Here is a 10,632-nt window from a genome sequence, read left to right as displayed (position 1 = left end):
GCGCTACATATTATCAAACAGAGAAAGTTATGTACGTTGAAAACAAAAAGAGATAATTTCATGTTCCCAATTGGGAACTTTCCATTTTTATTTCTAGAATGCAACATTCCAGCAGCACCTGCTCAGACACATTAGTGAAATGTACACCATAACATTTATACACAACTGAATGTTGTTTTTGTCAAGGGATGATGAACAAGATAACTGAGAAAGTTTTGCAATGATACTTCAAAAACTATTTAGTTAGCTTAGCATTCAAAACTTTCGAGCAACACTTTTAACAGAATTTTGGAATTAATCTGGTCTTATACAACGTTGTCAGTATAATGGAATTCTATGCGACTGTCATACAAGTTAGAGGTTTAGCAAGTTATAAAATCTGGTTTAAATACCATTTTCTACATAAAACATGCCTGTTGTTGTCTTACCGTTATATGTTTGAGCTTTTGCTTTTGCCCTTTTTTAAAGGACTTTCGTTTTTAATTTCCCTTGGGATTCGGTATGTATTGTTATGTATGGTTTTAGTGGAAATATATATATTCAGATTTCTTTCTCATATCCGAATACTATTAAGTAACATGGCCGAAGGCGCCTAAATGTGTCTTGACATTAAGCAGAAAGAACAAACAGGAAACACAGTTCCGGAGCACCTGAGACCACCCCTAGTTTTTGGTGGGGTTTGTGTTGTTTATTCTTTAGTTTTCTATGTTGTGTCATGTGTACTATTGTTTTTCTGTTTGTCTTTTTCATTTTTAGCCATGGCGTTGTCAGTTCGTTTTAGATTTATGAGTTTGACTGTCCCTTTGGTATCTTTCCCTCTTTTTGAAAAACATTAAAATTGAATTACAAGTAATTAACTTTAAATTAAGGAGAAATTCATTGCTATGACATCAGAATCTTTTAAGATTTTTAAACGAAATCGTGCTTCCGGTTCTACAAGTCTCCGTCAGATAATGTCTGAAAAGATTAATTTTTTAACACAACAAGTTCAGAGTCTTAATGCAGTGTATATTTGATTCAAGTTTTCCCCCTTTGAAGTTGGTATGTTATATTGAAGATTAAAAACGTATTGTATCAGGATTTGTGGGTTATGGTTAATTTTACAAGTATAGATGGAACCAAACAGAATCTTACAATAACTATCTATGCACAACTACATGGTAAAACTCATCATTGAAACTGTTAGATACAACACGACTAACATGTGTTTTTAGAAGATTCAAACTTGACAGTCAGAGAAAAAAGGTTTAAGGAATACAACTTGAAAACATTATATGTGTCGAGGGAAAAAAGACAAACAATTGTAAACAAAACACTACACTGAATATTACAAGGGTTGAAATAATATTGCTTGGAAAAGAAAGGAAGATGATACCAATAAGACATTGAAGCTAAAAAGTTGAAAACAAGCTGACAATGGCATGTTCACAATTCAAAATGACCAAAACGACAAACATCCGGTTATCTTTAAGTTTTGTTTTGCTCATTCTATAGTTTTTTCTATGTTGTTTAACGAGACTAAGTGAAATTAGGTGATTCGAAAAAGTAAGGAGCTATTCTGCTCGACTTGTGTCGACCGTCAAGTGGCTTATGTAAGTACATTTGGCGATATGTATAATTCTGTAGGTTATAATCCGAGGAAAGAAGAAGGACGGGATTGTGGTCAAGAGGATTTTCTTTATCTTCGTGATATATTTTATGTAATGGCCAAACAAGTCTTGATGGTGTCCATGATATTATCGCAAATGACTTCAACATCCCATTATGTATTGCATAGATTCCTTTGTAAGCAGCAACCCTCTATCGAGGCAAATTGAGATCGAAAATGCAAGCTTTAGAGTATCAACTGGAATATTCCAATTTGCAGGACCTATTGGAATGTTGCTACATATATAGAAATGGAAAGTAATATTTGAAAACTAAAATCGTCTCGTTTGTCGTAAAATTATTACTATTATGTCTGTTTTATTCAAGCATCGTTTTAAATATAATGGAATTTGATGCGACTGTCATACAAGATTAGAGGTTTAGCGCTACAAAACCAGGTTCAATCCACCATTTTCTACATTTGAAAATACCTGTACCAAGCAGACTTGGGGTCAATTACATTGCAAAACTAAGAATATTGAGTGAACTGATCAGATCATATTTTAGATCTTCAATAGAAGCCTAATTTTTGTCTAGACCATACAAGCACTACATATTATCAAACAGAGAAAGTTATGTACGTTGAAAACAAAAAGAGATAATTTCATGTTCCCAATTGGGAACTTTCCATTTTTATTTCTAGAATGCAACATTCCAGCAGCACCTGCTCAGACACATTAGTGAAATGTACACCATATCATTTATACACACCTGAATGTTGTTTTTGTCAAGGGATGATGAACAAGATAACTGAGAAAGTTTTGCAATGATACTTCAAAAACTATTCAGTTAGCTAAGCATTCAAAACTTTCGAGCAACACTTTTAACAGAATTTTGGAATTAATCTGGTCTTATAGAACGTTGTCAGTATAATGGAATTCTATGCGACTGTCATACAAGTTAGAGGTTTAGCAAGTTATAAAATCTGGTTTAAATACCATTTTCTACATAAAACATGCCTGTTGTTGTCTTACCGTTATATGTTTGAGCTTTTGATTTTGCCCTTTTTTAAAGGACTTTCGTTTTTAATTTCCCTTGGAATTCGGTATGTATTGTTATGTATGGTTTTAGTGGAAATATATATATTCAGATTTCTTTCTCATATCCGAATAATAATGTTCAAGTTCGTAGGCAGGAAATATCGACAAATATAACCGCAACTTGCCAGTATTAAGTAACATGGCCGAAGGCGCCTAAATGTGTCTTGACATTAAGCAGAAAGAACAAACAGGAAACGCAGTTTGAAAAACATTAAAATTGAATTACAAGTAATTAACTTTAAATTAAGGAGAAATTCATTGCTATGACATCAGAATCTTTTAAGATTTTTAAACGAAATCGTGCTTCCGGTGATAATGTCTGAAAAGATTAATTTTTTAACACAACAAGTTCAGAGTCTTAATGCAGTGTATATTTGATTCAAGTTTTCCCCCTTTGAAGTTGGTATGTTATATTGAAGATTAAAAACGTATTGTATCAGGATTTGTGGGTTATGGTTAATTTTACAAGTATAGATGGAACCAAACAGAATCTTACAATAACTATCTATGCACAACTACATGGTAAAACTCATCATTGAAACTGTTAGATAAAACACGACTAACATGTGTTTTTAGAAGATTCAAACTTGACAGTCAGAGAAAAAAGGTTTAAGGAATATAACTATAAAACACCATATGTGTCGAGGGAAAAAAGACAAACAATTGTAAACAAAACACTACACTGAATATTACAAGGGTTGAAATAATATTGCTTGGAAAAGAAAGGAAGATGATACCAATAAGACATTGAAGCTAAAAAGTTGAAAACAAGCTGACAATGGCATGTTCACAATTCAAAATGACCAAAACGACAAACATCCGGTTATCTTTAAGTTTTGTTTTGCTCATTCTATAGTTTTTTCTATGTTGTTTAATGTAGACTTAGTAAAATTAGGTGATTCGAAAAAGTAAGGAGCTATTCTGCTCGACTTGTGTCGACCGTCAAGTGGCTTATGTAAGTACATTTGGCGATATGTATAATTCTGTAGGTTATAATCCGAGGAAAGAAGAAGGACGGGATTGTGGTCAAGAGGATTTTCTTTATCTTCCGAATATATTTTATGTCATGGTCAAACAAGTCTTGATGGTGTCCATGATATTATCGCAAATGACTTCAACATCCCATTATGTATTGCATAGATTTCTTTGTAAGCAGCAACCCTCTATCGAGGCAAATGGAGATTGAAAATGCAAGCTTTAAAGTATCAACTGGAATATTCCAATTTGCAGGACCTGTTGGAATGTTGCTACATATATAGAAATGGAAAGTAATATTTGAAAACTAAAATCGTCTCGTTTGTCGTAAAATTATTACTATTATGTCTGTTTTATTCAAGCATCGTTTTAAATATAATGGAATTTGATGCGACTGTCATACAAGATTAGAGGTTTAGCGCTACAAAACCAGGTTCAATCCACCATTTTCTACATTTGAAAATACCTGTACCAAGCAGACTTGGGGTCAATTACATTGGAATGTAATTAATTAAATTACACATTACATTGCAAAAATGGTTGATTACACTAATTACACATTACACTGTTTTTGAAATGTAATTAAATAAATTACAATTACTTTACTTAAGTAATTAATTAAATTGCACATTACATTTCATCATGATATTTTTTTAAAATATTTTACATGTTTATATAATGCATGTGTAAAGTACAAAAATGTATTCATGTAATCATAGTTTAAGCGTTGCATTTGATAATCATTTAATATAGTTATTTTAATGTTTTGTCAATTAGTCTGAATCTTATGTTCTGAAAACAGCAATTGAAAATAGTCTTTCGACAGGAGCTAATGTTGTGCAATATATTGCTTGATCAGGATCATGGAAGTTTTATGATTAGAAGATCATTATATTGATAGGAGAGGGAATTTGTTCCCATTAACTTGCCAATACATCAAGGGGTATTTTGACATCTCAGAAATGAACTCGTTTGAATTAAACATAATATGGATAAAGAAATTATAAATGAATTTAAAATATTTTTTTATTTCACTTTAAAAATATTAAAAAGTGTGCTTGTCACAATATTGATAATAATTTTTAGTACAAACAATGTATATAATGTCTAAATATTAGCAATATTTTGCTAATTAGATAAAATATCTGTAATAGTGGTATTGCCCTTGGACATTTTAATCTGATTAATTGCTGTTTGTTTTAACAGCTGTTAATTTTTAATTCTATAATCCTTTTGTGTAAACTATTTTGACAAAATGATTGTATGCAGTGATTTTAAATTCTAAATGAACTGTCTCAGAAAGATGTTTCACAGTGACATATTTTATTGTTTTTGTTTCACAAGGTGTTTATTACTTATCAATCTATTTAGTTAAAGATCTTTCTTACAAACTGAACAACCCTTTTATATGATTATCACATTTTTTAAATCATAAGACTATTCAAAAAAAATCTGTAGGTCAAATAAATGATGTAAAAACTTCAGAATAAATTACAGACTTTATATATTAAAAAAAGCATTGATATTACTAATTGAAAAATATATATAATTTTACAATTTATATTATTAAACACAAATCCTTACCTGTAACACCATAAAAGTACATGTAATTGAAATGTAATTCAAAAGTAATTGAGCATTACATGCTTTTTTTAATGTAATTAATTAAATTACCATTACATGTAGTTAAAAAAAATGCTCATTTACACATTACATTCAATTACATGGAAAATTGTAATGCATTACACTTAACTACCATTACATTTTTAATTACCCCATCCCTGGTACCAAGTCAGGAATATGACAGTTGTTGCCCATTAATTTGAATTGTTTTCTCATTTGATTTTGTCATTTGATTAGCATGATTACGGACTTTCCGTTTTGAATTTTCTACGGAGTTCAGTATTTTATTTAAAATTTTACTTTTTAGATATAGACACGATCAACATAATCACCAAACTTTGAATTATTAAATGGTTGGACATCATCTATATATTACAGAACGCGAAATCAAAATATAATGCTTCTTCCTTTTATCATCTTCCTAACAAGTATTGAATGCTCATTACTGGTTTTAATTGCTATATCAAAGAAGAACAAGAAGCTCATGTATGAATTATGCTTCATATGAATAAAGAAACAAGTCATAAAAAAGGAACAAGTCTTGTTCCCATGAAAATGCCGATTATTTGATGCGAAACCTCGGTTAACTACTGGTGTCTCTTATTTATGACATCACCGACTGCGTCTTGTTCATAGAATATTATAAGTCCTCAGCAACACTACTGGTTCCATTACAGGCTTAAAAAATTCGAATTAAAAACTAAGAAAATGAACACATGATACATTTATCTTCTTTAAAAAATAAAGTGTTGATAAGCGCCTAATTGACATACCTCTATGACACATATGTTAATATGGTATCCCATTAGAAAAGGCCCCAATTAACATCGTTTTATATGGAAATTGCATTACATAAATTGCTTGATAAAGAAATAGGGGCTGACAACTAATTATGAAACTCAAAATAAATCCAACGATACTTATCAGAGAGGAAATCCTGGATAACTATAGGTCTGTGTTATGTTCCTATGGAATTTCGACCGAAGATGAAGAACCAGATCTTAGTTCTCTGTATATATCTACTATAGTCACTTCTGTAACCTTTTCCTAATGGAGGACATCGTGTTACCAACCATGGTTCAATAGCTTCCTTGCAAAAACAACCGTTTATCCAGAAAACGCAAACCCTAAAGTATCATATAACAATCGGCTAACTCTTTATTATTGATATTTACAAAGGAAACACAGATATAGTCCAACACGAACACCAAAAAGTTCATCAAATCCTAAAAGGAGAATTGTCTTTTCTGTATTTTCTTCATTGGAGACGATTGGTCGAAGAATTCACGGTCGAGTTTTGGTAGTATTCCTGTTTTCAATTTTCTGATAATGATATTGATGATGATTGAAAAGGAAGGCCAATTCCTATGTTGTTGAACCTCAAGTAGTTTTCATTACGTGTTTGCGTTACTTTTCTTTGTCTTTGTTTTTTTTCTTTTGGTAAGAGTAGAGTCTACTAAGATTACAGTCTTAGCGATTTTGTTAAGTGTCGTTATGTTTATTTGCTACTGAACCTAAAGCAAATAACAATCAATTAATTAATCGGTTTTAAAAGTAGATTTTTTCGTCTAACAACTTATCATCGACGCTTGAATCAAAACAGATAAACAGGTCAAATAAAGTACGAAGTTGTTTAGGACTAAAAATTCCTTTTTTTAAATCCATGTTAAATTTACGCAAATTAAACAGAGTTACCTACCATTGTCCATGTCGTGCCTGAACTATTAGTAATATGCATCATTTTTACTAAAATGACAATTTAACTGCAAATGCAATTATTAAGCAATACTCACCTTTTTTCTTCTAAAAACTTTATATAAGTTTGAAATAGTTAGTTTAAAACCATTTCAGCTACAAGACCGCGTAAAAAAAGAAGAATTAAAGCAGTTTGTTAAGCACAACATCGAAAATTAGCTAGACTTGGTGCATCGACATTGCCAACAGCTCTAACCATTCAAGCGCAACATTTTACGAAATATAACAAAATAATATTCAGTAGCATATAGGAATATGACAGAAAATGAAAGTTAATTGTACATAGAAATTTTCAATTTTGAAATGGACAAACATGAGACAAACATGAGAAATCTTTCGAAGCTCTTTGTTTTTGTTTTAAGTGTATCTTGAAGTTGCAATCTGACTTTAAAGACGAATCATACCTACAGCGTCACACGAAGGTAACATAACATTTCCATTCGACAACTGTCACGTAAAAATCATTAAATGAATATATTCTATCAGCGCAACCCATGGAATACGACATTTCCACTCACAGGATGATAAACTTTGACATTTGAATAACACAACGTATGTCTTCCACAAGGAAGTTATATTAATAAAATAGTCAAAACATCACTACTAATGTTTATCTGTTCTTCGTATGAACAGTTTTAAGAAATAATTTACGATCGGTTTCAATAATTATCAGAAAACGGAAAATATACATAACAAAAAGCTTGACAACAACATTATCCCTTGATAACGACACTGTATGAAAAATCATTTAAGTTACATGACTTGATTCAAGCTAAATACACACAGACAAAAGCACGGTGGTTATTTTCAGACACTCAATAAAAGCATGTTGATTTGTCATTTGATAACTTTGAAATATAAACGAATATAAGGAAGAGGACCGTAATTATAATGTTTATCAAAGATAATGTGGAAAGACGGAAAAATAGAAGACGTAGAAATTGTTTATAAAAGCATGATATAATTTATCAGAGAAGAAAGATAGCAGAATGAAGGCGCCAGAAATATTACAAGACTTATTTTCTTCTGTAGTGAACCTATCATGTTGATGCAAGGATAATGGTCCCAGTGGCACCATCATACGCAGTATGTGTCACTAAGTTGATATCATATCCAAGATATACCCAATATAACTCCCTTGAGAGAGATTATTATTTTCGTCTTAGAGCAGTTAAAGATTTTGTGTCATTGGTTGATATTTCAAAACATTCACTCTTCATTTGTTTCTTGTCCTGAATGGAGGCCGTAAAATATTTCCCCGTGTTTGGGGTGTACAGGGGCGGATCCAGCCATTTTAAAAAGGGGGGTTCCTAACCCAGGACAAAGGGGGGGTCCAACTACATGTCCCCATTCAAATGCATTGATCGTTAAAAAAAGGGGGGTTCCAACCCCCGGAACCCCCCCCCCTCCCTGGATCCGCGCCTGGGTGTGTGCTCTTATATTTGCACAATTATAGCATATTTCTAGATATGAGTTCTCTTATGTGCTCTTCTTAGTGTCCTTTTTTTTTTTTTGATAATTTAATTGTTAAAATTGTTATGCATGCGTAATTCCAACATATTTATGATCTGTTTTGCTATCGGTTTTGCTGTGTGGAGGCTGTATAATACTTTACCGTGCAAGAGGTGTATGCTCTTCTTTTTATTCAATCCAAACGTATATTTGCCATGTTCATACGTAATTCCATGCCAATGTATCAAATACCGTGATGTGTCTACTAGTTGTCTAAATGTTTGTATTGCTTTCCGTATTTGCAATGTCGGATAATTTATAATCGGTACCGGTATTAGTTGGATTTCTTAGCAAGATATATTTTTTTATTTTTGATATAACCCTGCAGCTCTATTCTTCAATGCGGAGATGCAACGTGATCGACATCTAACACAACACTCCGCTTAAACCGGTGCGAAAGGCTGCTTTGAAACTGCAGTGATAACAAGGGAGACGTTTTTAGATACTGTTAACGTTTTCATTGTGATGGTTAGATGAGATCCAGCAATTAAATCGCTGTTCCGTGGCTCTCAGGTTTTACATGTGCACATTGATTTTGAGTTATGTTATGGATGATGCATATTTTAAGGTGTTTCTTGTTATATAACACACCGAGGGTAGTCAATATTAATCATAAGGAAGTCTTTCTTTGGGAATTCCTGACACCACGAGGGGTTTTACAAGAAGAAACACCTTAAAATAGGCATAATTTGACTGCGATGATTTCCAGGCATTGTATCCTTTTTTACTGACAGGTTAGAAAGAATCTTTTTTCTTCTTATTTGTTAAGGTATTAAAACACCCATACTGCTCATTTTAATGTGAAATAAAACTCTTTAATGAATCTAGATTTATGTATAAATAAAGGCAACAGTAGTATACCGGTGTTCAAAAGTAAGAAATTGATTGAGATAAAACAAATCGGGCCTCAAACTAAAAAATCGCGGGAAACACACTGACCACAAGAGGAAAACAAAGGGACAACAAGGACACCGAATAAAAGGTATAAATGTTCGAAATCAATATCCAGTTAAGATATAAATGGTAAATATAGTAGTTGCATGAAGAAACTGAATTATTAAGATGTAAGAACAATACAAGTGATTTCGTATGTAATTTGTCATATAAATATAGGCAACAGTAGTATACCATTGTGCAATTATGTATATCAAAGCAGTACTGTGTGTTGTCTTGTTCCTGACATTTTATTTTGCTGAAAAACCGGTTATTTTTTCAACAAGATTCTACGAACTTTTTATATTAGACTCTTCTGTCCACCAATATATCTTTCCTTCAAAATTTGTGAACCAATTAAAATATGCATCAAGCTTTTGTTAACCTAATGTCTTTCATTATCGGTACAACACTTTATGAAATTTCGCGTGTTCGGAGCACTTTTCAGGATAGATGTGCAATATCTTTGTATGTCTTTTATCTGTTAAGATTTGAATCGGGGTTATTGTTCTTGATTCTTGATTTCTCCTTTATAAAAACTTCTCTCAATGTTCCTTGGATAATTTCATGCACATTTTTTCTTTACAAAAAGTAGACCTATTTTCATAAGATCCCGTTTCCAGACTTTTTTATATGATTGTTTAAAGAGAAAAAAGTATTGTTACCAAGTGTGTTTATACTTGATTGGAATTTCATGTGACATTTGTGCAGTTTGATAGTACCAATAGCGGTATTTATTGTTTCTGCTACTTTCATCATATGTGAACGTGATGCGCTGCTCGTTCTCGTCGTCCATATTACATAGATGACCTTAGTTAATTGAGAAAGACCCCAGGGCTTTTAATAAGTAACTTCGATACGTTTATAATTTACGTATCCAATTTCCCAGTATCGAAAAAAAAAACCTGGAATAACCAGTGGATTGCAAACGAGTATAGGGAATGGTACCAGATATTGAAAGATGCTCGACTATCAAAAGCCTAAAGCAAAGTCCTTTATATCATGTACTACGTACTACAAGGGCTATTTACAGCTACTGACTGCATTTGCTAAATAAAAATACAGAGAATTTGGTCATATGTTACGTGCACGCTGAAACATATTTGATTACCTTTTCTGGAAAACGTAAGTGTGATCACGAATCTGT

The sequence above is a fragment of the Mytilus edulis genome, chromosome 13, assembly GCF_963676685.1.
Source record: "Mytilus edulis chromosome 13, xbMytEdul2.2, whole genome shotgun sequence".
NCBI lineage: Eukaryota > Metazoa > Mollusca > Bivalvia > Mytilida > Mytilidae > Mytilus > Mytilus edulis.
This window is presented reverse-complemented; position numbering follows the sequence as displayed.